The sequence below is a fragment of the Cyprinus carpio genome, unplaced genomic scaffold (genome assembly GCF_018340385.1).
Source record: "Cyprinus carpio isolate SPL01 unplaced genomic scaffold, ASM1834038v1 S000006552, whole genome shotgun sequence".
NCBI lineage: Eukaryota > Metazoa > Chordata > Actinopteri > Cypriniformes > Cyprinidae > Cyprinus > Cyprinus carpio.
Genome location: NW_024879215.1, coordinates 1,179,311 through 1,205,870, shown reverse-complemented (window position 1 = coordinate 1,205,870; position 26,560 = coordinate 1,179,311). Strand labels below are relative to the sequence as shown.

At 36.6% G+C, this 26,560-nt stretch overlaps 1 pseudogene; it reads left to right on the top strand.

Moving 5' to 3' along the window:
• Positions 1-1,802: 1,802 nt before the first annotated feature.
• LOC122134553 lies at positions 1,803-25,375 on the top strand (annotated as a pseudogene).
• Positions 25,376-26,560: the final 1,185 nt, after the last annotated feature.

Here is a 26,560-nt window from a genome sequence, read left to right as displayed (position 1 = left end):
TTTTTTTTTGAATGAAATTTTTAATGATTAATTTTTAATAATAAAAAATAAATTAGGGATGCCCACAAAAATCCTTTTTTAAGTGCACTTTTCAAAATCACAGTAAAACTCACCGGATATTTCCATGGGGCACATTTACTAACAAGCCGTTGTTCACTGACAAAATCGCCAAACCACAAGTTTTTCGCATGTTTTCCCCTTTTATGAAAACCGGCCTGTGTATAAAAGCTGCTCCACAGCCCCAATGTAGATTTACCCTTTTCAGAACCCGGTTTGCGACAAAATAAATTTAAATATCATTAAATATCACCGATATTTTTCGTACATCCCTAATAAAACTAGAAAAATTATCAAATACAAGAAAAAAAATAATATAAAAAATAAAATAGAAAAAATTTTAATTTTTCTATATTCTTTTCAGTCCATTTTTTTTGTGTTGAAATAAAAGGCGTAGTTAATTTTGTTTTGACTTTATCCGTTTTCCTGTTTGGGTTTTTATGTATGGCAGTTGGGGCTTCTTTTCCTTTGATTTGCTTTAAATTTTATCAGAAACAAAATGACCGGATACTGAGTGTACAACGGGAAACGTGCTCAAAAACAAATTTCCCCTATATTTACCAAAGTGTTTAAAAAATGGTTTCTTAGGGGGGAGAGCTTTTATAAACAGGAGAAACTTGGGGGGGGCCCTCAAACCCCAAATTTAGGACCATTTTAAATTGAAAAATTTCCTGTATTAATTAGTGTTTGAAATGCAAAACAGCCGTTTTTTTTTCTAAAATTTTAAATAAACACCTAGGGATTTGCCCTACCCTTTTTTTCAGGAAATCATTTCAGTCTTAATAATCTTTTTTTTCCCTTTATTTAGCGGCTGGTGAAATTGGTGGATCCCTTTAAACTTACTGGAACATATCAGAATGAGGCTTGTGCTTTTCAGAGTCATGCGGGTACTTTTTCCCCCATTTTTAAACCTGATTAAACCATTTACTTTCCCCCTATTTGGGCAGCCCTTTTGCACGGGGGGGGAGGTCAGAAAAAAAAGGTTTGTGACCCCCTTGTAAATCTGCCAGGAATGACTAAAAATTTTTAAAGTGACCATTGGCATTCTGTCCCAAAAACTGGGGTTTTATTTTGGCATTTTGGGCGTCAGATTGCTGTAGGCATTACTGTGGCAGCTTTTTATCTCATTTTAGATACTGAACCCCCACTGAACTTCTAATCATGTCACAACATCAAGTGTTAAAAAGGCAACTCTAATTTTCTTTTTACTTTCATCATTACAGTGGTCGCCGTTTACTAGGCCATGTCCCGGGACTAGCCGTGAGCGCAGTTTGGAGACAGTTTTGAGGTGGGCCACACAAAAAAAAAATTAACTTGGAAAAATGACATTTGTTTCTCAGAAGAAGTATTTTCAGCAGAAATGTATACCATTTTTCAACTCAGCATGACTGTTCTGCATCCATCACAGTAGGGCAACGGTCGCTTACTTGGCGTGACCGGGGCCTCGCTAAACAAAACATTCAGTGCCAGAGATGGCGCACTTTTTTTTGCGGAGCTGACGGGGGCCACAAATTCTCTCCACCTGTCGACCCCGAAATATGCCAAAAAACCAAACCACCTCTTTCCAGACCATATTGTTCATGAGTTGCTGGATGAATGGTCTGATCTCAGCAGTTCTGGGGACCCAGTTTTGCCCGGCAAAGCTTGCGTGTTCCTCTACCAGTGAACTACGCTTTCCCGGCACCCATCTACATCGGAGAGGGGAGGTGTGGCGTCGGATAAGTGGGAGGTCAAAAAAGATCAAAATGTCCTTCGGCTTTTATTTCTGTGTTCCTGGGCGGTCAACGAACACGGTGGTCATGGAAGGAAGAGGTCTGGTCATGATTGCCACACGACGCCACAACACTCATGTGAGGAATTTGAGTGAACGTTTTGTCATTCAGGGTTTTTATGTGTTTCCAGTAACTTAAATGCTTCTTTCGTGCTTATTTTTGTTCTTTGGAAATCTTTCCGCTTAATGCAGAGATTAGAATATTCCTTGTTTTTTGTCCGCTGAGAAGCATGTTTGAATAAAAAAAGTGTCATGAAAAAATAAACAAGTCCTTCTTTTTGCATTTCACCTGTTTGGTTGTGTGCCATAACTTGGCTGTGTCGACACTCAGCAAGGAGATAACTTTTTGAATACTTTAAGATATAATTATTTAAAATCGGCCTTTAAAATCATAAGGTTAAACAGAACTCTTAGTGTAAAATTACATGGAAACTGAAACCCCGATAATGTCAGCTTCAAACAAAATCAGTTGGAACTTTTTCCCCAACCCAAGTTTTTTGATAACCGCTGTTGTTTGTTTGCTCTGTCCGTTAACGTTTCCCATTGCCTTCTTCCTTTGGGTTCGTGGACAACACCCATCAAATGCTTGATACCAACCATGTATATATTAATGCGCATACATTAATACTATCCATGCATAGTTACATTGTTCGTGGAAAGACCCTTTTGTTTTAATATTTGCCTCTGGCTCTATGTTTGTAACATTGATGTGCAAAAAAATTAAATGTATTCTGATTAACTACAATCTATGTTTGGAATGCTTCATATTTGTTTTCTTTGGTTCTTTCTACATTAAGTGTAAATAAATTCACATTATAACCAGAAACCGAGAACACCCACCGTAGCGCTGTTTCCACTGAGTCACATGTACCGCGCCTGTTCCACGTGATGGTCCCTTGAAAACACTTTCGCTTCACCTGCTAAGAGCTTCGGCGGAAGATATGCAGCGCTCGTGTTACAAAACTCCAAATGAAAAGGTGTCCTAAAAACAGGTCCGCCATAACTAAAGTTTAAATTGTTGGTTTGTTTGTTTACTTTGACGAAAGTTGTTCATTTCATTGTCAGCCGCGCCACCCACCCGACAATCTAATATGACTGAATTTAGCCGCGAGCCCTATGAGGTTGCCTGTTTGAGCTGTATAGCATTTGTACTAAAAACAGCGCCGTCAATTCTTTCTCTCTCCTATTTTTTATTGCAGGAAGAACACATCACAAGCACTCACGTACATTGGCCAAATAGAATAAATGTCCTTGTACAATATATGGTTGTCTTGTTTTTTATAAAATAAAGACGATATCAAGGTCATAAAAAAATGGCGGCCGTCTTCATTCACTTTCACTAAATCAGTGCGCACTACTACAAGAGTGGACGAGCTTCTCTCCGCTGAAACATCTACGTAAGAATTCAATGGCATGTTTTCTGATTCGTTTCTCCTCACACGTTGTCACAAAGCACGGACTCGCTGTGATATCGGAACATCGCCTTAACCCGACCGGTAGCCGGGCTGCTACGGTCACACCGAAAACCTGTCGTGAACCTGTGCGTGCCTGTGTGTGTTGCCAGTCTATGGTACCGGGATGGCGTGCATGGAGCAGCAGCCGCAGCCGTTGCTCCGGGCAGGAAGCCGTGCCGCGCCTGGTATCGCACATCACGTGTCGTCGCTGCGGATTCTGTCTCCGTCGTATCGCAGGGCCAGGACCAGAGTTTTAGCTCGGTCACACTCAACCGGTAAACGTTAAACGGCACCATACCGGACAGCCGGGCGGGACGAATCCGCATCCGTTTTAAAACTTTGAGAATGTAGTACAATACGCCTTAACACTGTTTAGTACAAAAACAAAGTGATTTTGTGTGTCCACCCGTTGTTTTTCAAAAACTCACAACTTAGTGTTGCATCGTCGTATTTTTACTGATGTTTTCTGCTATTTATTTGTCGGAGTAATCTCAGGATTAATCGCATTTATTGATTCAGTAACTCAGAATGAGTTTATGTTTAAGGTTTGTTTCAATGTTTATGGGAGTAGTCCCATACTGGCACCATTTTCGTGGCACACGTTTGGTAAAACTCAGGTAAAAATATGGGAAATTTCAGAAGCATCCCTTATGCATGCAAGAATCCAGCTACTAACATATTATTTCCCCCGAATATTAAATTACTGGTAAGACACAATGTACAATTTGAATAAGTGGAGGAAGAAACTGTGGCTGTTTGTAACTTCTTTACCCCCCACATTTTAATTTTAATACTGTATTTCTTTATGATTCAGTCAAAAACACATCGACCTTCAAAAGCAAGTCATAAGTAATCGGGTGTAGTAATTGTTGGATTTCGATTTTATCTGTTCAGTTTAGAAATTTAAACAAGATGAGTTAGGCTATTATTTCAAACAACGATCTACACATCGCCTGTAAGCTCTCATGCGGGGGGACATGTAAACTAGACTAGGTCTGTCGTGCTAAACATGGTTGGATTACAGGTCGGGAATTGAACATTGTAGCAACGGGCATTTTGTGCAGAAAGGACACTTACCTCTTGCTGTTGCAACCAAAAGCGCAAGAGATAAGGGTGGTTGCCTTTCACGTTTAATTCATCTGTTCCTGTCTCATATTCATTCAATTGAAAGTGGCAATCTAGTAACACTGCTTTCAGTTCGGCTGTGTACACCTTACAAGGCTGGTTCCCAGGTTGTTTTATTATTTTTTCATTACAGCGCTAGCTGTAGCTCTCAGGTAGACCTATTGTGGAACACCAATAAGCTCATTACAACATCCTTTACATGCATTACTCTCATATGGGTTTTAATGGTGTACTTTGGAAAGAGAAAAGTCACCATGTTGATGTGGTATTCAAAATCGACAACGTAACGGATGTGGGCTGAAAATAGTGTGACGGGCTGGAAAAACTGAGCGCCTTTGCTCTGGTTTAAGTCTAATGGAAACTATCAGGTGGACGTTTTGCAGGAGAGTCAAACATTAAATGCGAATAAAAAAGTGGCTGTGAGCGTCAGGGTCAGCGTGAGGTTTTGGAGCACATGTTACATTGGGTCTTTTCACTTCCTCTTTGGTGTCTTGCTTGCACAGTTCAACTGTAAAAAACCATAATCGTTGACTACATGACTTTGGTCTATTGGAATGACCAATATTTTTAAAAAGAAGAAAGAAGAAAACAAAAAACAAAGATGGCGTGTTAGGCTGGTTTCCACTAGTCCGGCTGAACTAGGTGAGAAGACCATCTGAACCTGTTTGTTTTTTTTGTTTTGTTTTTTTTTCAGCAGGCTCTTATTTTGATTACCCGTTTTGTAATGTATATTTGCTGGCTGTGGATCCAGTCATCATGGTTTGTCTCTTGTAACAGGAGGAGTAAACATTCGTGTACAGAGGGGCCGTTCCACAGACAACCAGCCTGGACAGTGAGTGAGATCTGTCCATCTAGCTGTCTGTCTATCTATCTGTCTATCCTATATGTCTGTCTGTGTCCTACTCTATCTATCTATCTATCTGATCTATCTATCTATATATTCTATCTATCTATTATCTATCCCTCATCTGTCTATCTTTTATCGATTATTTTTCTGATCTGTCCTGTCTGTCTCTCTGGTCTGTCTATCTGTCTCGTCTGTTCTGGTCTATTTATCCTGTCTGTCTATCTGTCCATCTATCTGTCTGTCATTCTATCCTGTCTGTCTATCTATCTGGTCTGTCTGTCTGTGTCGGTCTATCTATCTATCTATCTATCGACTATCTATCTATCTATCTAAATCTATCTATCTAGTCTAATCTATCTATCTATGTCTTCTGCTCGTCTGTCACGCTGTCTGGTTCTATGGAGTTATCTATCTATCATCGATCTGTCTATCTGTCTATCTGTCTGTCTGTCTTAGTCGATCTTCTGTTTGTATCATCTGTCTATCTGTCCTGTCTGTCATCTGTCTGTCCTGTCTGTCTGTCTGTCTGTCTGTCTGGTCTATCTGTCTGTCTGTCTGTTCTGTCTGTCTGTCTATCTGTCTATCTGTCTGTCTGTCTGTCATCTGTCTGTCTCGGTCTGTCTGTCTATCTTCTGTCGGTCGTCCCTGTCTGTCTGTCTGTCTGTCTGTCTGTCTATCTGTCTAATCTATCTGTCTATCTGTCTATCTATCTGTCTATCTATCTGTTCTGTCTGTCTCCCTTCATCTGTCTGTCTGTCTGTCTTCCTATCTGTCTATCTAGCCTGTCTTCTATCTGTGTCTATCTATCTGTGTCTGTCTGTCTATTCTGTCTGGTCTGTCCTGTCTCTCTATCTGTCTGTCTCTGTCTTTCTCTGTCATCTACTGTGTCTGTCTGTCTGTCTGGTCTATCACTGTCTATCTATCCTACTGTCTGTCCTGTCTGTCCTCCTCTATCTGTCTGTCTATCTATCTGTCTGTCTGTCTTCTCGGCTACTCTGTCTGTCTATCTGTCTGTCTGTCTGTCTGTCATCTGTCTGTCATCTGTCTGTCTGTCTGTCATCTGTCTGTCTGTCTGTCTGTCGTATCTGTCTATCTGGTCTGTCTGTCTGTCTGTCTGTCTATCTATCTGTCTATCTGTCTGTCTATCTATCTGTGTCTGTCTGTCTGTCTGTCTCTCTATCTGTCTGTCTCTGTCTCTCTGTCATCTATCTGTGTCTGTCTCTGTCTGTCCCCTATCTATCTGTGTCTGTTCTGTCTGACTGTCTGTCTCTCTATCTGTCTGTCTATCTGTCTCTCTGTCAATCTGTCTGGCTGTCTCTTCCTGTCTGTCTGTCCTCTCTATCTGTCGTATCTATCTGTCTGTCTATCTGTCCTGTCCTTCTGTCTGGTCTGTCTGTCTGTCTGTCTGTCTCTATCGTCGCCTGTCCTATCTGTTGTCTGTCCTCTGTCTGTCTGTCTGTCTCTCTCTCTGTCTAGCTGCTGCTTTTTTTTCTATCTGTCTGTCTATCTATCTATCTGTCTGTCTGTCTGCCTCTTACAGGCAGATACAGTGAAGAATAGTTTATTAAGTTGACATGAAAAAAACTGAAATAATACGATTTACAAAAAAAAAGCCAAAAGAACAAAAAGTGGACCGTTAGAACAATGCTGTGTTTGGAAAACATCAATTTCCGTTATAAGCATTTGACAAGCTGCTGTTTCAAAATAAATTGAAAAGCATTGCTGGGATGTCTCAAGTGGCAATGATTCACTCAAAAAACTCACAGGCCTCAGAAAGCTTTTAACATTAGCCTTCCCGTCAGTGAAAGAGTAACATATGAGTCAGTCTCTCTGTCTTCACAGATCTCCGGCCCTCAACCTGCCACTTCCTCCTAAGAACGCTGTTGGGAAACATGGACAGAGAGTTTATCAGCCGAGCGTCAGGAAGTGGGGTTCCACAGAGCCTATCCTAAACTATATCACACGTCACCCACCCAATCCTCCTCCAGCGATGAGCTGGTCAAAAAAGTTTCCTCGCCACTAACAATTATCCAGTAAACTACATCAGGTAATGCAACCAGGGCATTTAACTTAACACTAAAAAATGTGTTTGGTTTGCATCAAATTATTTGTAACATACCTCCCCGTCCTTCTTTTTTTCAGAAATAGCCTTACAGGCAGGTGTCCATGTTTTTCAGAAATCCGATTCCAAAATGGGAAGTTATTGAGCGCCGTCTAAAAGACACTTGGTGATAAAGCAGTTTAGTTGCTTCCGTCCAATTTCATTTCATATTAAGATTATACTTTTATAACATATTTTTTGTTAGTGATTTTATTTATTTGATGTTTTTTTTTATATGGGGACAGAATTAGTTTTTACATTGACCATGCAGACTCTCGAGATACATCACGAACTTTGAAAAGTTAATGGATTCAGATCATGTTTATTGTATTTATTTCTCCCAGTGACTATATATAGTGGTCAGCGCGTTGGTTTACTTGACACATTTTAGTATTCTCTGAACACCTTGATGGATTTCAGAGGCTCATGGGAAATTTTGTCCTCTAAAAACACCCTGAGTTTCACACGCCGAGACACATTGAGAAGAAAACTTACGGGGTCCGGTTCTTTTAGGAGGAAAGATGTCAATTAATAAAATGTAACATTTACCTTGACATGTTCAAATATTGCAACCTTATATTTCTCGGAAAATAGGAAATTATATTTTAATTTCAACTGAAATAAAGGCTATATGTAGGACTTTTTCCATTCCATTTTAGTATTGTTTTTTAAGAAAAAATAAGGGGGAATTTCCTGCAATCTGTCATACCCGTAATCATCATTACTGTAATGCAAAATATGCTGTATTTAAAAATTATTTATTTAAAATGTACTTTGTAGAATATAGTTTTTAAACTGAAAAAAATCATATTTATATTATTTTTATTACAGATTATAGTGAAAACGTTTTGATTTGTTATGCGTTTTATGCTTCTGCTGGTAATGAAAATGTAAAACAGAAAATATGCTTTTTTTTATTACAATGCAAAAAATATAATATTTCATTATTCTAATGTTTTATTTTCTAATATTGTGTTGAAATGTGACATTCATACTGAAATTTATCCAATTATCTAATATCTGTCTTTGTCATAGGCGGCGATTGAGAAAGAGGTACTTCATGAGTCAAGACAAAGATCAACCCAAAGACAAACAAGTATTAAGTTGGGTAAGTTTTCTTTTGACCCATGCAAACCCAGAACAGACCTTTTCCTGGATTCTCCTGCTCTGATTAATCAAGTACGTTTGACCCTCAGTGTGTTTAATTTCCCATTTATTGCGTAACCCTGATGAAGTCGTCTTATCCTGCTGATTGCATTCAACGCCACTTTGTGTTGGCTGCACAAAGAACTTAACTAGCCTTACTAATCTCTCCTGACCATATTTGTGTTATTTTCTTCTATATTAGCTTTATTTGACCCTTTGTACCCCGACCATTATTTCATTTTCTTACAATTATAGGTGGATTTTGGGTCCAGATAAGTTCCTGTCCGACAAAGACCTCCAGTCTGCAATGAAGCTGCTTCCAACTCTGTCCTGTAAGTTGTAAAAAGTTGATGGATATCTGAGCGTTGTACATGTGGTTGCAAAAATAATTGTGTTTCTAGGAAGATTTGGCTGGTTTTTAGGGGCAAATGTCAAACTATTTAGATTGCAAATCAATTCTTGTAAGTAAAAAAGAAAAATATTATTGTAGCGTGTACATACAGCGGCTTTGCGTTACAGATGTCCAAAGTTCGAATCCCAACTCGAGGACCTTTCCCGGTCCCGCCCCCATCTCTGTCCCACTTTGCTTCCTGTCAGTTCTGATCATAATAAGTCATAATTAAAGTCCTATATGCATATATACAATAAATTTATATATAATATATATAGTATATATTATTGTAGTGTAATGATATTTTTACTCATCTTTGACAATAGACATTTTCATGACAATTACACACGGCATTTCCTTGCTGTTATTGCAATGCAAAATAAATGAGCAGTATATAACTTAATCTTACTGTCTGGTAAAGCTGTTAAGCAGACCAATGTGCTGTCGGGTAAGGAATTAAAAGAGCCTGTCTTTGTGTACAGACCTTAATGTTTGGATGTTTTGTGTGCGAACGCTGTCATGTGTTCTTGTTTTCCCTGCTTCCTCGACGTCAGCAGCAGTACAGCGAGTTTAAACAGATCACAGACACACAGTGGAAGTCACGTGCAGACATCTGAACGACAATCCACCCCGTTATTATACAGCATTACACACTGACAAATTTGGTTGTAGAAACAGTTTTTTCTCTCCGAAATTTGCTAGAAATGTATCAATTTACTTAAAAGAACAACAAATAACACACCGTATTAAGCCTTGACATTTGAAATAGAAAGAAATTTTGAAGTTTTTTGTTTTTAAGTGTTAAGTGTACTCCAATAATCTTGGTTTATTTAGAAGTTGATTTTTTAAAAAAATATTTTACAGTTTAACAAATATAGAGAGTAGTTTTTATTAATATCATTTTGAATGGCTTGTTATTTGTGGTTTTCAGTTCTCATTTTATACAAATTATACAGTGTAGTTCTTTTATTATTGTTAAATTAGAATTTATTTTTCTATTTTTGGTTCACGTTTTTAATAAAATATATAGTGTTGTTTTTATTATTTTTAAATAGAGATTATTTTTCTATTTTGGTGTCTTATTTTAATACAAACTCCCACAGTGTAGTACTTTTAGTGATATTCGGTTTAAGACACTTAAATAGTAAAAGTTTGCAGGCTTTTTTATAATTGTAAATAATACTTTAGAATTCTTATAAATTATTAAATATAATGAAAATGTGCCCAATAAATAGCTATGGTTTTAAATAACTAATATGGTTATACATTTAATGGAAAAATGCCTTGTTAATGTTAAAAAATGAAGCCATACATGTTTGAGTTTTTTTTTTTTTTTTAGTACTTTCCATTTCAGTTTGTGTGCTGAGGCATAGTTTTTCCATCTAAAATTTCTGTATTTATTTTATTTCAGATTTTATTTTGAAAATGATTACATCAAAAATCTTTGTAATAGTTTTTAGTTTTAGTTATAATATTCCAGGTAATACGGTGGAAATAAGTGTTACTTGAAGACAGATGATCAGTCAGATGGAGTTGTTGTCCTTGCTGTCTGCATTCCAGCCTGAGCAAATTAAAGCAAATCCAAGCGAGATGCAGCGTTTAATAAAGAAAGCATGACACAGTCATTTCTGACCATGAGGCTCATGGGAAAACATGTCAGACATCTGAATTCTGAATTCAGCCTCATAGCAATACCCTCATAGCTCCATGTCCATGTCCTAAAAGTGTCTTTTGCATGGACAAAAACACTGCGAGTGTTTGTATGTGTCTGACTGCAGCTGGTTTTTGTATTTTTCCATAGCATTCACAAACATCTCTCCTGTCAGTTTTCGCAACAACCAGTGAATCGTCTGCTCTAGTCATTCGAGTTTTCAGTGAGAAAGGAACACGCTTAGGGATCACATCTGCAAGGTTTGCTTTCTTTAACCTGACTGATCAAATATTATAAATTAAAAACATACTTGTATTTCTGTAATTCTTGTCTTGAATTTTGTGGATCCTTCAGGTGAAGCCCAAAAGAGCCCTTTCTGAAGAAGTACTGCAATCCCAAAAAGATCCAGGGGTTTGGAGCAGCAGCAGCAGATCCGAACCTACGGAAGACAGATTCTGGAGGTCTGCTTAACAGTTTATCTTCATAATAACCAGTTTACAGGAATTTATAGACTTTTTTTTCCTGTGCTTTTTTAAGGCAGCGCTGTAGATATTTCTCAAACATCCTGTTTAAGGGTTTTGCTTTAAACCTCTATTCTGCTTTTATTTTAAGCCTGAATGGCTTAACATCCATCCACTGGGATTCATGCTCCAGAGATTTTTAAAGAAAGGTACAAGTTTGAACGTCTCCCATTGCTGTCAGTTGTTTGCATTTATTATCTAGTGATGACAGTGAGTGGTTGTCAGTGATGTTGTTTTAATATTTGCATACTGAACTGACATTGACATGGGCGTTTATGTGCATACAGAATTATATTTTTTGTTTTTTTTTTTGTATTTGTTTTACTGATTTGTTCAAAAGTTTGGGGTCAGTAAGGTTTTTCTAGTTTTTGAGGAAAATAATACTTGTATTTAGCAAGAATGCATTAGTTTGATCATAAGACAATAATGTTGCAAAATAATTCTGTTTTAAATAAATGCTGTTCTTTTGAACTTTCTATTCAGCAAAAAAAAATGTATTACGGTTTGCACAAAAATATGAACCAACACAGCTGTTTTCAACATTTCACAATATTACTGTACTTTTGATCAAATACATTTCTTTAAAAAAAAAAAGTAGATTTAGTTTTACTAACTCTTATTTCACCTTGTACTTTAAACAGCTCTTTTTCAGTCTGTACTTCTTTCTGGAAATGTAAATATATAATTTCCTGTAATTATGTAAATATGCAATTTTCTGTTTTCTTTCCAGGCACTAAAATTTCTCCATGACAAGGGTTGTCCGTATGGGCATCTTCATGCGTCTAACGTCCTGATTGAGGAGAACACATGTAAATTGTTGGATATAGAGAATTCCTTACTGGGACTGCCGTCATATTACAGACCCTGATGTAACGCAGTTCAGGAAATTAATGTGAGAGAACCTTATTTTTTGTTTTCTTTTAATAGTAAATAATTAAAATATATTAGTAATTCAGATATATGATTTTTAAAAAGCTGATGTTTTTCGTTTCTATCAGACAACAGAAAGCATAGACGTCTACTCGTTTGGACATTTGCTTTATGAAATGACGTACGGCCGCCCGCCTGACGCTGTGCCTGTGGATCAGTATCCTCCAGCTCCATTCTCATCTCGTAGGTCAGTATGCAAAAAAAAAAAAAAAAAGCATTTGGTAACATGCATAATGTTTTGAGAGTAGTACTGTCTTATTGTAAGCTGGAAGCATAATCAAATTTAAATTTTTAGCCAAAATATTTCAAACTATGAGCATGTGTTGGAGTTAACAGGCTTTTTATTAGCGTGGATGCCATATGTGTAATAGGTTAAATAGTTTTAAAGTTCATTTAATAAGTTGAACTTGCCCTTGTACAGAACATTGGTGGTTGTTCAGTTTTATACAACAGTTGAATCCATACAGCAGTAATCTCAAAGTGTGTTGTGTTGTGGGTCATGCGTTTGTAGTTAATGGTTTTATGTAATACGTAACCGTTTGTTTTCTGTTTTCCCACAGTATCTGTACTTCAGTCCATCCTGTCCACGGAAGCTTGCAAAACGGGAATGCCAACTGTTTCCCAACTCCTACAAACACCGTGAGTTACGATATTCAGGCCTGCTTGTGCTCAGGAGTGCATCTCACTAAAATATCTTATTCCTTTTGGAAATAATTTTGCTGTTAAAATTACTTTTTTAAATATCATTTTTCTCACATGTATTTTATGTTTTATTAGGTTGTTTTATTGTTATATTTATAAGGGTTACATTTTTATTACTTTTTTTTTATATAATTAACTTTTTTTTTTTTTTTTAGAAACAAAAATAATTTCAGAAACTATTGGAATAAGTGCCATGAGTTAATTTGTTTATTGCTTAATATCATGAAAATAATGTCAAATTGCAAACTTATTCCTTTGGGGCCTGTAGTATTTTTAAAATTAATTAATCTCATTCAAAATAAAAGTTACATATTATATGTGTGTGTGAACTGTGTATATTTATTATGTATATATAAATACACATACATACATATATATTAAGGAAAATATGTTTAAGAGATTTAGAGATTTATATATAAAATATTTATATTTTTGTATAATATAAATTATATACAAGTATAAATATATATACATACTAATATTTTTAAACTTATACATATGTGTATATTTATATATACATACACAGTACACACATAGTATGTAAACCTAAACTTTTATTTTGATGATAAAATTTTCTTCACATATTTTATATGGTATTTTATTTGGGGATATTTTTAAATATCCCTATTACACTTTTATTTACATATTACATTTTTTTTTTTTTTAATAGAATTAAAATCAATTTAAAAATAAAATTATTGGTATAATTGTCATGAGTTTATTCATTTATTACATAATATCCTGAAAAATACTGTCAGATTGCAGTGGTGCAAAAAAAGGCCTAATTTTCAAAATACAATTATTTTTGGCGGAGGGGGGCGGGATCAGGAAATGTCCTTGAGCTGGGACTTGAACTCGGGACACCAATAGCGCTGAAGTTGTTCTTGACCAGTTTTGTGAGATTCATCCTAAGAGTGAAGTGTACAGAGCATAAAGTCTTCATCAATTTATGACTAAGTCACATTATTGTGAATCCAAAGCATGTGGTTTTCTTCTTTACAGCGGTAATTGTGAATGTTGACATTGTTTTTAAAACTGAAGCACGAACCGCTGCTGAGTTTAACTCTCGTTCTAACAGGTTATTCAATGACGTGCTGCTGTTTAACTCAGAGAAACCCCAGTTTAAGGTAAACACACTGAAAAAAAAAAAAAAAAAAACTAATATAACCAGTTTTTGTTTTACTAAATAATTGGTTAAATCTTCCATCTTTCCAAACTCCAGATCAGCTCCAAATTAAAGGAGGCTCTAAAATCATCCAAGGAATGCTTGGAGAAGCGCCTAGTGGAGGAACAGAGGACGGTTAGCATTGCTTTATTCACTGTTGGTTTCTTGCACAACAAACGTTTAGCTTGGCTTGCTTATGAAACATTACACAACAGTGTCGCAAAAAAACAAATTCCATCGTTTCAGTGTAGAAAAGTTGACTTGATGACATCAGCTGTATAAAATGTAATGCTTTACAACAGGATTTTCTATCAAACGTTTTTTTTGAATTCCTGTAGATTTAAGTTTATATACCGAAAATCTGGTGTGTTTTTCAGATTCACCAGCACAAGAGGCTGACGCGAGCGCAGTCGCACCACGGCTCAGAGGAAGAGAAGCGGAAAAGAAAGATCTTGGCCAGAAAGGTACATGAGTTCAAGGGCTTTCCCATAATTAGGATTCACACTGAACAGTCACACACTGTTTTATGCTAAACATAATGGTTGTTAAAATCAAAACTCCTGTCTTGGTTTCAGAAATCGAGACAGTCGACGTATGAAAACGAGGAGGAGCTTTCTGTCAAATACAATAACAACTCTGGTAGGTTTCATATATTATTAAACTTTCCTTTATTAAAGGAATAGTTCACCTACACCCTAAGGCCATCCAAGATGTATATGAGTATGCTTCTTCATCAGATTTGGAGAAATGTAGCATTACGTCACCAATAGATCCTCTGGAGTGCAGTGTTAATTTCGTAATTTTTGTCATAACTTTCGTCAACTACATTATTTCACTGACGATAATGAGCTAAAACTCCTTTTGAATGACAAAAACGATGATGACAATCTATTGACATTACCTTAATGAGTAAAAATGGTGATGATATTTTTAGGGTTGGATTATTTAGTGAAGAAATTAATTAAGAACGAATCTGCTGTGTGGTTAAATAGATGCGTAGATAACCGGTGGGACATAAGCTAACATACACTTGCTGCACGTCTCATAAAACGTTCAAAAATGTCAGTATGTGGGAGTAAGAGAAGAGCAGACATATGGATAAATCTGACGACGCAAGAGAGAGCTCAGTTCGTTCGGGATTTCTGAGCACAGACAACGAACCATACACACACACAAAGGTCATCTCACAGCACACAAGTACTCGTTTGCATCGCATGAATGGAGAAATACACACAACATGATGTTGAATGGTCTGTGACGAGTTTTCATGTAAACACAGTTGATTACGTCTTTAGTGAACGTTAACAGTAGGGAGAACGTGTATCAGTACATTGCATCTGTTGCAGCTGTAGATTTGGTTTTAAAGGGATAGCAGCCTAATTTAGTTGCAATTGTCAAGGTCATTAATGTTAATCAAGCAACAAAAGAAAGACAGAAAATCACTCACTGCTCTTGACTGAATCAGTCTGAATCAGTCTAAATTTGTTTATAGAAATAAATATGTCTGCTTGAAAGAATTAAGAATATGATAAACAAGTTGCTATAAAGAATGCATAATTAGCCTATATAACCATTGGTGTTTCATTGAAAAGAAGAGTCTTAACAGCTGATAAAAACATCACAATAATCCACACCACTCCAGTCCATCAATTAACAACTTGTAAAGTGAAAAGCTGTGTGTTTGTAAGTAACAAATCCATCATTCAGAATTTTTTACTTCAAACTGATGCTTCTGGCTAAAATATGAGTCCTCTAGCCGCAATATTGCTTTCTACAGTAAAAAATAAATGTCTTCTCATCTGAATCAGGAGAGAAAACTGCACAGATCAAGCACCATTTATCTGTGAAAACAGTCCAAAACAGCTCTTAACATGTATTTTGGTGGATTTTGATGTGAGAGGACAACAGGAGATGGATTTTTCACTAGAGCTAGTGTTATGATTATGGACTCATATTTTGGCCAGAAGCAATGGTTTGAAGTCAAAAACGATTTGTTTCTTAGAAACACTCAGCTTTTTGCTTCACAACACATTAATTGATGGACTGGATTAGTCTGGATTATTTATAGATTATTGTGATGTTTTTATCAGCGGTTTGGACTCTCATTCTGAAGGCACCCATTCACTGCAGAGGATCCATTAGTGAACAAGTAATGCTACATTTGTCTAAATCTGATGAAGAAACAAACTCATCTACATCTTGACTGGCCTAAGAATAAAAAAAAATCAGCAAATTATTGGGTGAATTTTTGTAGTCTTTTTAGTAGTCTTTTATTAAACATCATTTTGTTTTGGGTTCCTGAGTATTTTTCTCCATTCATTTTATCCATCGGGATTTTGGAAAAAAAAGGTCAATCTTTCTCAAATTATGCAGTGAAGGTTGTTTGACCATTTTTAATTTTCCTTTTGTGTGTGTGCAGTTGAAAGATGATAAAAACAGCTATAAATGAAGTATAAAAAAGGAAATTAAAAATGGTCAAGAAATCAACTTTACAATTTTTGGACCACTTGAGATTAAATTACTGTTTAGTAAAGAGTTGTAAACCATGAACCAGACCAACCTGCTTTGGATAAACTGCAATATTCTTTATAAGAATAAAACTTTCTTCCAATACAAAAATGTTTTTGAAATATGTGAAAAGGACATATATTTAGGCAAGGCAAGTTTATTTATCTAACACATTTCGTACACAATGGTAATTCAAAGTGCTTTACATAAAAGACAGTAAGATAATCATTAAAAAAATACAAATAATAATAATCACTAAAATAAAACAAGGAATTTAAAAACTTTGAAGATGATTTAAAAATTTATTTAAAATTAATTTAAGTTTAAATGACAGTTAAAAATAGAAAATGATTATACATAGATAAAATAAATTGCAATCAGTTTGGACATCACACAGTGCTCATTCAATAAATGCACAGCAGAACAGATGAGTTTTGAGTCTAGATCTGAATGTGACTAATGTTTTAACAAATCTGCTCTCTTCTGGAAGCTGATTCCAAATGCTGGCAGCAAAATAGCTAAAAGCAGATTCCCCTTGTTTTGTGTGAACCCTTGGTATTTCTAACTGACTTGAACCTAATAATCTGAGTGGTCTGTTAGGTTTCTATTCAGTGAACATATCTGTAATGTTATTAGGTCCTAGGCCATTGAATGAATGAATGAATGATGCATTTATATAGCGCTTGTACACCCAAAGCACTTTACAGTCATGTGGGGGGGTCTCTCCTCAACCACCACCAGTTTAGTGATTTATAAAAACGAGTAAAAGTACTTTGAAATCAATCCTAAATGTAACTGGAAGCCAGTGTAAGGACCTGAGGACTGGTGTGATATGTTCAGATTTTCTGGTTCTAGTCAGAATTCTGGCAGCAGCGTTCTGGATGAGCTGCAGCTGTCTAATGGTCTTCTTGTGAAGGCCGGTGAGGAGACCATTACAGTAGTCCACCCTGCTGGTGATAAAGGCATGAACACGTTTCTCCAAGTCTTGACTGGAAACAAAAAGATCTAATACTTGCAATGTTTTTTAGATGAGATAGTATGCTGATTTAGTTACTGCTTTGACATGACTACTGAAACTAAGGTCTGTCTCCAGAATCACACCAAGATTCCTGACTTGATTTTTAGTTGTTTGACAGAGTCAAGGTATGCATTCACCTTGAAAACTTCATCTTTGTTTCCAAATGCAATGACGTCAGTTTTCTCCTTGTTTAACTGAAGACAATTTTGGCACATCCAACTGTTAATTTCATCAATGCATTGGCAGACGGAGTCAGTGGGGCTGTAGTCATTTGGAGATGATGGTTGGTAAATCTGGGTATCATCTGCATAGCTGTGAATTTGGTGATTTGGTTCTTTCTCACTATTTGACTTAGTGGGAGCATATACAGGCTAAACAAGAGTGGTGCAAGAATTGAGCCTTGTGGGACTCCGCATGTCATGGACGTCCTCTTAGACTTATGCTCTCCTAGACTCACATGATAGCCTCTCCCTTCTAAGTATGACCTGAACCATTTGAGTGCCATCCTAGAAAGCCTGACCCAGTCTTCAAGTCTCTGTAGAAGTATGTTATGATCGACAGTGTCAAACGCAGCACTGAGATCTAGTAATACCAGAACTGATATTTTGCCAGAATCAGAATTTAAGCAAATTATCATTTATTATCTTAATGAGTGCTGTCTCTGTGCTGTGATGCGGTCGGAAACCAGATTGAAAATTGTCCAGGTATCCATTTGAGTTTAAGTATTTGTTCAGCTGATTAAAATCAACCTTTTCTATAATCTTGCCTATAAAAGAAAGATTTGATATTGGTCTATAATTGCTCAAAAAGGTGTTATCAAGATTGCTTTTTTCAGAAGGGGCTTAACAACTGCAGTTTTAAGTAAGTTTGGAAAAGTCCCAGAAAGAAGTGAGGCATTCACCACTTCTAAGAGATCTGCTTCTAAACAGTTAAGCACACTTTTGAAAAAAAGATGTGGGAAGTGTGTCAAGATAGCAGGTAGACGATTTTAGGTGCTGCACTATTTCTTCCAAAATGTTGCTATCAGTTGTTTCAAAAATAGACATGGTATCATCTTTTTGATATTGATGTTGAATCTGTCTGACCTCTGTATAACTTGAGGATGTGCTTATCGCCTTTCTGATATTATTGATCTTCTCAGAAAAGAAGGAAGCAAACTAATTGCATTTGCTGTCTGAGCACATTTCACTGGGAATCTGACTTGGGGTGGGGGTGGGGGTGGGGGGGGGGTTGTCAGTCTCTCAACAGTAGCAAAAAGAGTGTGAGTATTGTTTAAGTTACTGTTTATAAAGTTTGAGGAGAAAATCTGTCAATCTGTTTCCACATTGAAAGCATGAAGGTTGTCTTTACAAATGCTATAGTGAATTTTTAAGTTTCATCTTCCGCCACATCCACTGCATTGTCTTTTCACACTCCGTACTCCTGCAGATTTTCTCCTTGCAGATTTTTGTCTGCCAGTCTTCTTGCTAACTTTCACATGAGCAATATCATCAATAACATTCTTAACTTTTGAATTAAAGGAATCAAGTAAGTGCATCTCTTTCTGACAGAGACAGATCTAGATTCAGTGGTAGCAGAGATCAATATACAGGTACACTGGGTTCCCGCTTATTATGTAAACAATTGTGAATGTTGCTGCTATCAAAGCAGGGACCCAAAACATATCACTGAGAGCTGCTATCAGTTGTTTTTGGTTCACCTACAGCAGATGGAGGGTTTTGGCCCTGGCATTGTGGCAGCGGTCGGAGAGCTCTCACTGGAGGAGGAGGACAAGCTGGGCCCACAGGCTTTGGTGGTTGGGGGGCCCGCCATTTTTTTAGTTGATATCTGGGGGCTTGCAGTGAATGAATGGGAGAGTTTGGTCCCAGCATACACCAATTCCTCCATTTTCTGTGAGAAGCTTTAGAAGTGAAGATGCTGGAGAGAGGGATAATGTGTCTGGTGAGATGGGCTGTATCTCTGGTGTTTCCGGTGGCTGAAATTTGTTGTCCTGGCGTCCCTGGCTGTTTTCCAGAAAGTCGTCCTTGGGTGCTGAGTCTTGTATCTGTTTTGATACATCACAGTCTGTCTGTGATGAGCTCTATGGGATAGGGCTGTGATGGTGGCAGATTTTTACCATTAATGGACCAATTACCGCCGTTGGTGCAGTGTTGATGCATATATAATGAATATTATTATATATATATATATATATATATATATATATATATATATATATATATATATAATTTTAAACACAACTAATAATAAATGAGGCTCAATCATCTAACAAACATGCATGTTTATTTTAGCACTTCTGTCAGTGAATACGCAGCCTGCAAAACACTAAAATAAATATATCAAAGAAATAGTAGAGTTAAACAAGAAAGTAGCCTAAATAAGAAAGTTAAATACACCCTGTCTGCAGGACACGAGCGGCGCGGTGTGACATGACAAAATACTATAGAATTCATTATAATCAATCTGTGATGCTACACTGGATGCAGCACTACACGACATGAAAAATCCCTGACAGTAAACTGCCTCGTCCTATTTATGAGGTACTGACAGAGTTCAAATACACTAGACAAACCTGTTGCGACGCGGTGTCACGTCCGGTGTAGACACGGTTCACTGATAAAAGCCTCGTCCGTTTGGGAAGTTGCGCATGCAGTCAGTGGAGGCTCGCGAAGCGGAGACAGGCGAAAGTATAAATCCAGCGGGCGCATTAACTCCTTATCTGCGTGCACTCTCTTTGAAATAGGAAACGTTGCCACATTTATTGTTAACATCTTTCATTTATCACAGTCTCGTTTGTATTCGGCCAGTTTGGAGAAACTTAGCCTCACCAAACCTGACCAGACAGGCGTTTGCGATCATGGGAACTTTAAGACACTTGTACCAACGTGGATGGATGACATGAATGGAGATGGCAACAGCTCGGCGATGTAGTGTTTGGTTTCCCAACAAGGTCCGCCCAAAACATATTCAATTTGCTGAATGCATAAACTGTATTTTCCTGCGGTCATACCTGCCAATCTACAGAAAACGCTGTGTATGGCGTTTGAGGTAATTTGTAAATTACCATAGACTTAAAGTCTAAATAAAACAATTTGCAACTATTACTGTTATTACACTTGTATACAAAACAAGTGTGCAATTGTGTGACGTCACGTGCAATACCGCCAGTGGCAGTAGACAACCAATGACGTGGTCACAGCCCTACTATGGACAGGGCTCAGCCGGGATAGTTTCCATGAGTAGTGCTTGTTTTTGCGTGGTGTTACCAGTGTCCTTGTGGGATGTGTCAACCACATGACGACTTGGACCTAGTGTGTGTGTGCTATTCAGGCTGAGTGGATCAACACACTCTGCTGAAGGATGACGGAGGGAGAACTAGATATTGTCCTTAAGCACTCTTGCACCAAGTTTGTTTGGGTGGAGGCCATCCGGTTTAAACAGTTGTCTTTGGCCCCAGAAAAGATTGAAGTTGTCGATGAAATTCACTCGTTTTATACTACAAGATCTTTGTAGCCATGTGTTCAGCCCAAGCAACCGTGAAAATATGTTAGTTCCCCTTGCTGGGAGTGGTCCACTGATGAACGACTAAACTTTGAGTTTTCGAATTGTTTCAAAGAGGTCACTGAAGTCCTTTTTAAGGAGTTCTGACTGCTCTTTCCAACTATCATTCTTCCCCACATGGATGATGATTTGATTTGTAGTCTTGTGCTTCATCAGAATGTTCCGGAGTTCCCTGTTCACATCAGAGACTGTTGCTTGATGAAAGCAGTATATTGTCGTATTCCTGCTACTGATGTTTCTGATTTAGAGTCACCCACTATCAGAGTCCTGGCCTCAGCTGCGTTCTGAGCTGAATGCCATTGTTGGCTCGACCTTGAGCGCCTGTTAGTAGCGATGATCCATGTTTAATCACATTTGGGGATTCCTCACCCGCATTCATTAATGCTTCAAATCTGTTTTCATGATGTATAGGGGGTGGTAGAATACCAGTGTTTGCAAGCCTTGTCATAGCCAAATCTGGGGTAGAGGATGCTCTGGCAGCAATGTGAGAAACTAGTGACAATCTGATGTCTCGTGTGCCTTTGGGTCTCGCTCCCTGTTTGTGTCATTGATTAGTGTGTCGATCAGTTTCGGCATGTTCCTCTACACTTTGTATAAACTGTTGTGATTCACTAGATACATGGGACTCACCGGCTGTATGCTGAGGGGGTCCGTGACGACAGTCTGCTGAGTGTTCTGCCAGTTTTGGAAGTCCAGCAAGTAACTTTGTTTCAAGAACCACAATCATTTGTAGAAGTTTGCGGCAGTTCATGCAACAAGTATATATTCAACAGGAGGCATTCTTTCTCTCATCTGACAGCTGTGTTGGGGGCAGCTGTGGTCTAATGGTTAGAGAGTTGGACTTGTAACCTGAAGGTCACAGGTTCAAGTCTCGGTGCTGGCAGGAGTTGTAGGTGGGAGGGAGTGAATGAACAGCGCTCTCTTCCACCCTCAATACCCATGGCTTGAAGTGCCCTTGAGCAAGGCACTGAACCCCCAGTTGCTCCCCGGTCGCTGGAGCTGCCCACTGCTCCGGGTGTGTGTTCACGGTGTGTTCACTTCTCACTGCAGTGTGTGTGCACTTGGATGGGTTAAATGCAGAGCACCAATTCTGAGTATGGGTTACCATACTTGGCAAATGTCACGACTTTTTCATTTTTCACTTTTCCCTTCTCCGGAATGTAAGCTGCTGGCAGTGGGAGGCAAAAGTCCCCTTTTTTGTAGTATTATTCCAGTCCCAAATAGTTTTTAGTTTTAGTGCCAAAAATGAGTTGTTTGAGCTCTGTGCTGATCTGCTGAAGTAAAAATCTTAGTAAAATCTGAGAAAAGTACAGAAATAGGGCAGAGCATTAAGCAAGAACATCCGAACGGTAGCGAAGCGGAAAGCCTTGCTTTAATGTCTAGTTCACCCAAAATTTTTATTTTTATTTTTTTTTTTATTAGGTGCATGTGATGTGAACTTAAGACTTTTAAAGCCACAGATACTGCCACAAACAACCTTGGTGTTCATCGCAGATTTTCAAAGGTTTATCATTATTGAGAAAAGTCTGATTTTGAATGGCTTTTTCACTACAAGAACCCTTCTGATAGGTTCAGCTATTCAGCTCTTAATGTATAAATACAGTAAAAGAACACCATAAAAAAACAAATCATATTTTTTGTCTTCTAGCAGGTTCTGGGGCGAGTTCACCTCCAACCTGCCCATCCTCACCCACTCCTTTACCTGGATCAGGTACGTCCCGTTTATAATGTCCCGTCCATCCTTAATCATTATATAAAATACATCAGAAGACTTTGTTTTTCCTGGTTTTATCCAAACATTCCTTTCCACAGCCAGTATGTCCATGTCAACAATCAGTTTCCCAGTATAATACTGTATTTGTTGCATGATGTGGTAAAATGTTTTCGATTGTAATTCACCAGAGCATTAACATCTTTTTTTTTTTTTTTTTTTTTTTTTTTTTTAATCCAATGGAGACCTAATCTTTCTCATTTTCATAATCAATCATCAAATTCCTCATGAAATTGGTTGCAATCTCCATTCATCTTACAAGATCATAATCATCCGATGTGTCGCCTCACTCTGATATGATCAGTAACTTGTGTGTACCTCTCTCTCTCTCTCTCTCTCTCTCTCTCTCTCTCTCTCTCTCTCTCTCTCTCTCTTATATGCTGTCTTCAAAACTAGAGCATGCACCATTTTGAACGTGTGTGGGGTAAAGTAATTCAATAATAATAATCTATTTCCACCGTAAAGTTGCACCTCACCCTCCCTCAGTAGTACATTCGGATTCCCACAGCACAACTGTTGCTCATCAATATTAATGCATGCAAATGCATGCAAATGAGTTTGGTCCAGACAGTTTCCAGCCTACTGAGAAGGGTTAATGCAACTTTAACAGTTCACAATCTGCAATTATCTATTTAGGCACAAAACTTGCTTCATTCTGGACTTTTTGAGGGCTTTTCTAAGGGTAAATTCTGTTTTTTTAACAACAAACACTGGTTTTGTGGATTGTGATGGTTGTTTTTGTTCTTATATATGTAATATATTTGTAAATGATAATACTCGTTTTAAAGATACTATTATTACATGCTCTTTTGAATGAGGAATAAAAACAAAATAGTGGTCTTAAAGCAGTTACAGCTAAGCATAACTAGTATGCTGACGATACTTGCATCTTGCTGATTGGTTCAGAAGGCATGAGTCATTCTGTCCATCACTTACTTCCAAGAAGGTGTTTGGTCAGTAAATGACAAATCAGCAGTAAGATATTTAAAGTCAACATTAAATGGTAGTATTATTTCTAATCGCTCATATTTTCATGTACTAATTATATTTATAGTATCATAATTTATTGTATACTATATTTACTTACGAAATATAAATGTTTTAAATATAAATATTTTAAATTGATTGAGTGATTGAACTATACAATTAAATTTATTCTATAATTTTTTTCAAATTTATAACTATGATAGATGTTTATCATATCATATCACATATCATGTATCATAATATATAATTATAATATATTATTTTATATTATAAAATTATAATATATTGTATATTTACTTAAAAATATTTTAAATATTGGAATATTTTGTATATTTTATTATTTTAATTAAATTTCATAGTTCAATTTTATTTCAGTGATATCAGTATATTTTCTATCATGAAATTTTGTATATTTATAAATAATGCAAGTTTTGTAGTTTTAATTATATAATTAATAATTATATTTTATATCAGTATATTGTTATATCAATATGTTGGGTATTAAATTATTATTAAATATTTATAAGTTGAATATTACATTTGAGTTTTTTTATAATTAGTAATGATAGATATTTTATATGTTATATCAATATGTTGGGTATTAAATTATTATTAAATATTTATAACTATATCTATATATATAATATAATATATATATGTAAATACAATTATATTTAAATGATTTAAATGAATAAAGATAATTTAAATTATCTATACTTAATATATATTTTGATATTTTTTGTATAATTTTAATTATTTAATTAATTTATATTTTATTTCATATTATTTTTTATATTGCAGTATATTGTGTATTTATGTATTAAATATAAATAAATTTAAATATAAAGATATTCAGTTATTTCATGTTGACTTTAAATGTTGCTGCTTGTGGTAAGTGTATCATTCTGAACAGCTGTTGTACTTTTTCGCTTCCTGTTTACATACGGCACAGGATTCTGAGTAGCTACTATATATTGCCGGTTCGTTATATTCGATATAACTAAACAGTAGTAGTTATATTCGACTGATTGTGATGGATTGTTTCCTCTGATTCCCGCAGGAGCACCTCCAGCACCTCCTCTTCCTCCCCCTGCTGCTCCTCCTCCTCCTCCACCTCCTCCCCCTCCTCCCGGGAACGATCCCGTCCCTCCATCCCTCTCTCCTCCCGGTGGCAATGGCGCGGGCAGGGGCGCCCTTCTCAGCTCCATCCAGTCGTTCAATAAAGGCAAACTGAAAAAATCAGAGACTGTTGACTGCAGTGGCCCACGTTTGTGAAAAAAAACAACAACCCACGCTCGTCTTTTAGTGCAATTTGTCCACTCGAAGTCTTTTAGCAACTTGCGTCTAGCAGTGAAAAGTGACTGTTTGTAACTGAACTAATTCAGTGTTTGTTTTGTTTGTTTGTTTTATTCACAGGCCTGGGGTTTTTTTTTTTTTTTTTTTTTTTTTTTTTTAAGCTGCTCGATGTAACCTAAACAGTTCTGCTTGGAACAGCTGTTGTATTTAAACAATGGACTTGCACACTCATTCGGATGAAAAAAATCTTCATTTTAAAGTACTGACTTCTGAAGGCGAAGGCACAAGATGGTGGAGAACGCGGGCAGCACATTTACTATGAATGGAAACGTAACTGGATTTTATTGTTGGTTCATAAAACGGGATGGAGTGAATATTTGTTTTTGAAATTTTTTTTTGGCATTTTGTTTTGGTTTTTTTTGTGGTTTTTTTGGTGGTGTTTTTTATGATTCTTTTTAAGCGTTTGCCACATTTACCATTGTGCCTACAAAAGCAGAGAGCATTCTTTGTTCTCTTCGTTTTTTTTTTCCTGGGGAAATTTTGAGGTACATTGTTCGTATTTTCTTTCAGAACAAAGTAATATTTGCATTCCTGTTCTGCAAGATCACAATCAATATGTTGCGCAAATAGCGACATTTATAGGATGTGTTTATCATTTACGCCCCTAAATGATTCAATGAACAATAGGTTTGAATTACCACTGACATGACTGTATAATGACCATTGTGATGTCACTTACGCCATCTAATCCTATTGGCTTTTTCAGCCCGGTAGAGAATTTCAGCCAATCAGAGACGAGAATGTGTTGGTAAATGGAAGTGATTTCTTGTTTTGCACACACATAGAGAGAGAAAGAAACTTCTATAATTCAAATTCATCGCAGGGTCCTGTTGAAAACCAGACTCAATTGTAATCTAGAATGATGTACAGTAATGCACAATAGTTCATCTTTTGCTCCTGTAACGTTTAAACTCATTTGTATATGATTCATACAGACACTGAAACACATTACAGCTATGTACGTATTCCCGGCTTTATCGTGGGGGAAGAGTTTAATAATGTTTTCACTTTCGCTACAGCACTTTACCGCTGAATATTTAGCAGTGGTCTGGAGAAGAAGAAATATTCTGACGTTTACACAGAGATTTATGTATGTCTGAGGACAGGACAGGAATCAGTGTGTTTGACACTGATGAAAATTGCGGCTGATTTTCACCTCTGTACAGTTGCCACAACCGTTGTTCAAAGCACTGGAGGTGAACATCCTCAGAATGCTACGAAATTGTTTTCTTGTTCTGAAAAACTTGTATTGGCAATATTTTAAAAGAATGGTCTTTTGCTTTTAGTAAACATTGAAGTAAAGACAATGGAACAGATCATGTGTGGTTTAATTCTTTCTTCAAACTAGCGTAAATAAATAACTATTATGTATAGATGTTGTGAATAAATTATATTAAATTGTATTTTGAAATAAAATATAACAACTATCTGTCTTTCTATATTTTTATATGTATATATATAGTGATATATTTGTATATTTATTTTGAATATTTTAAAT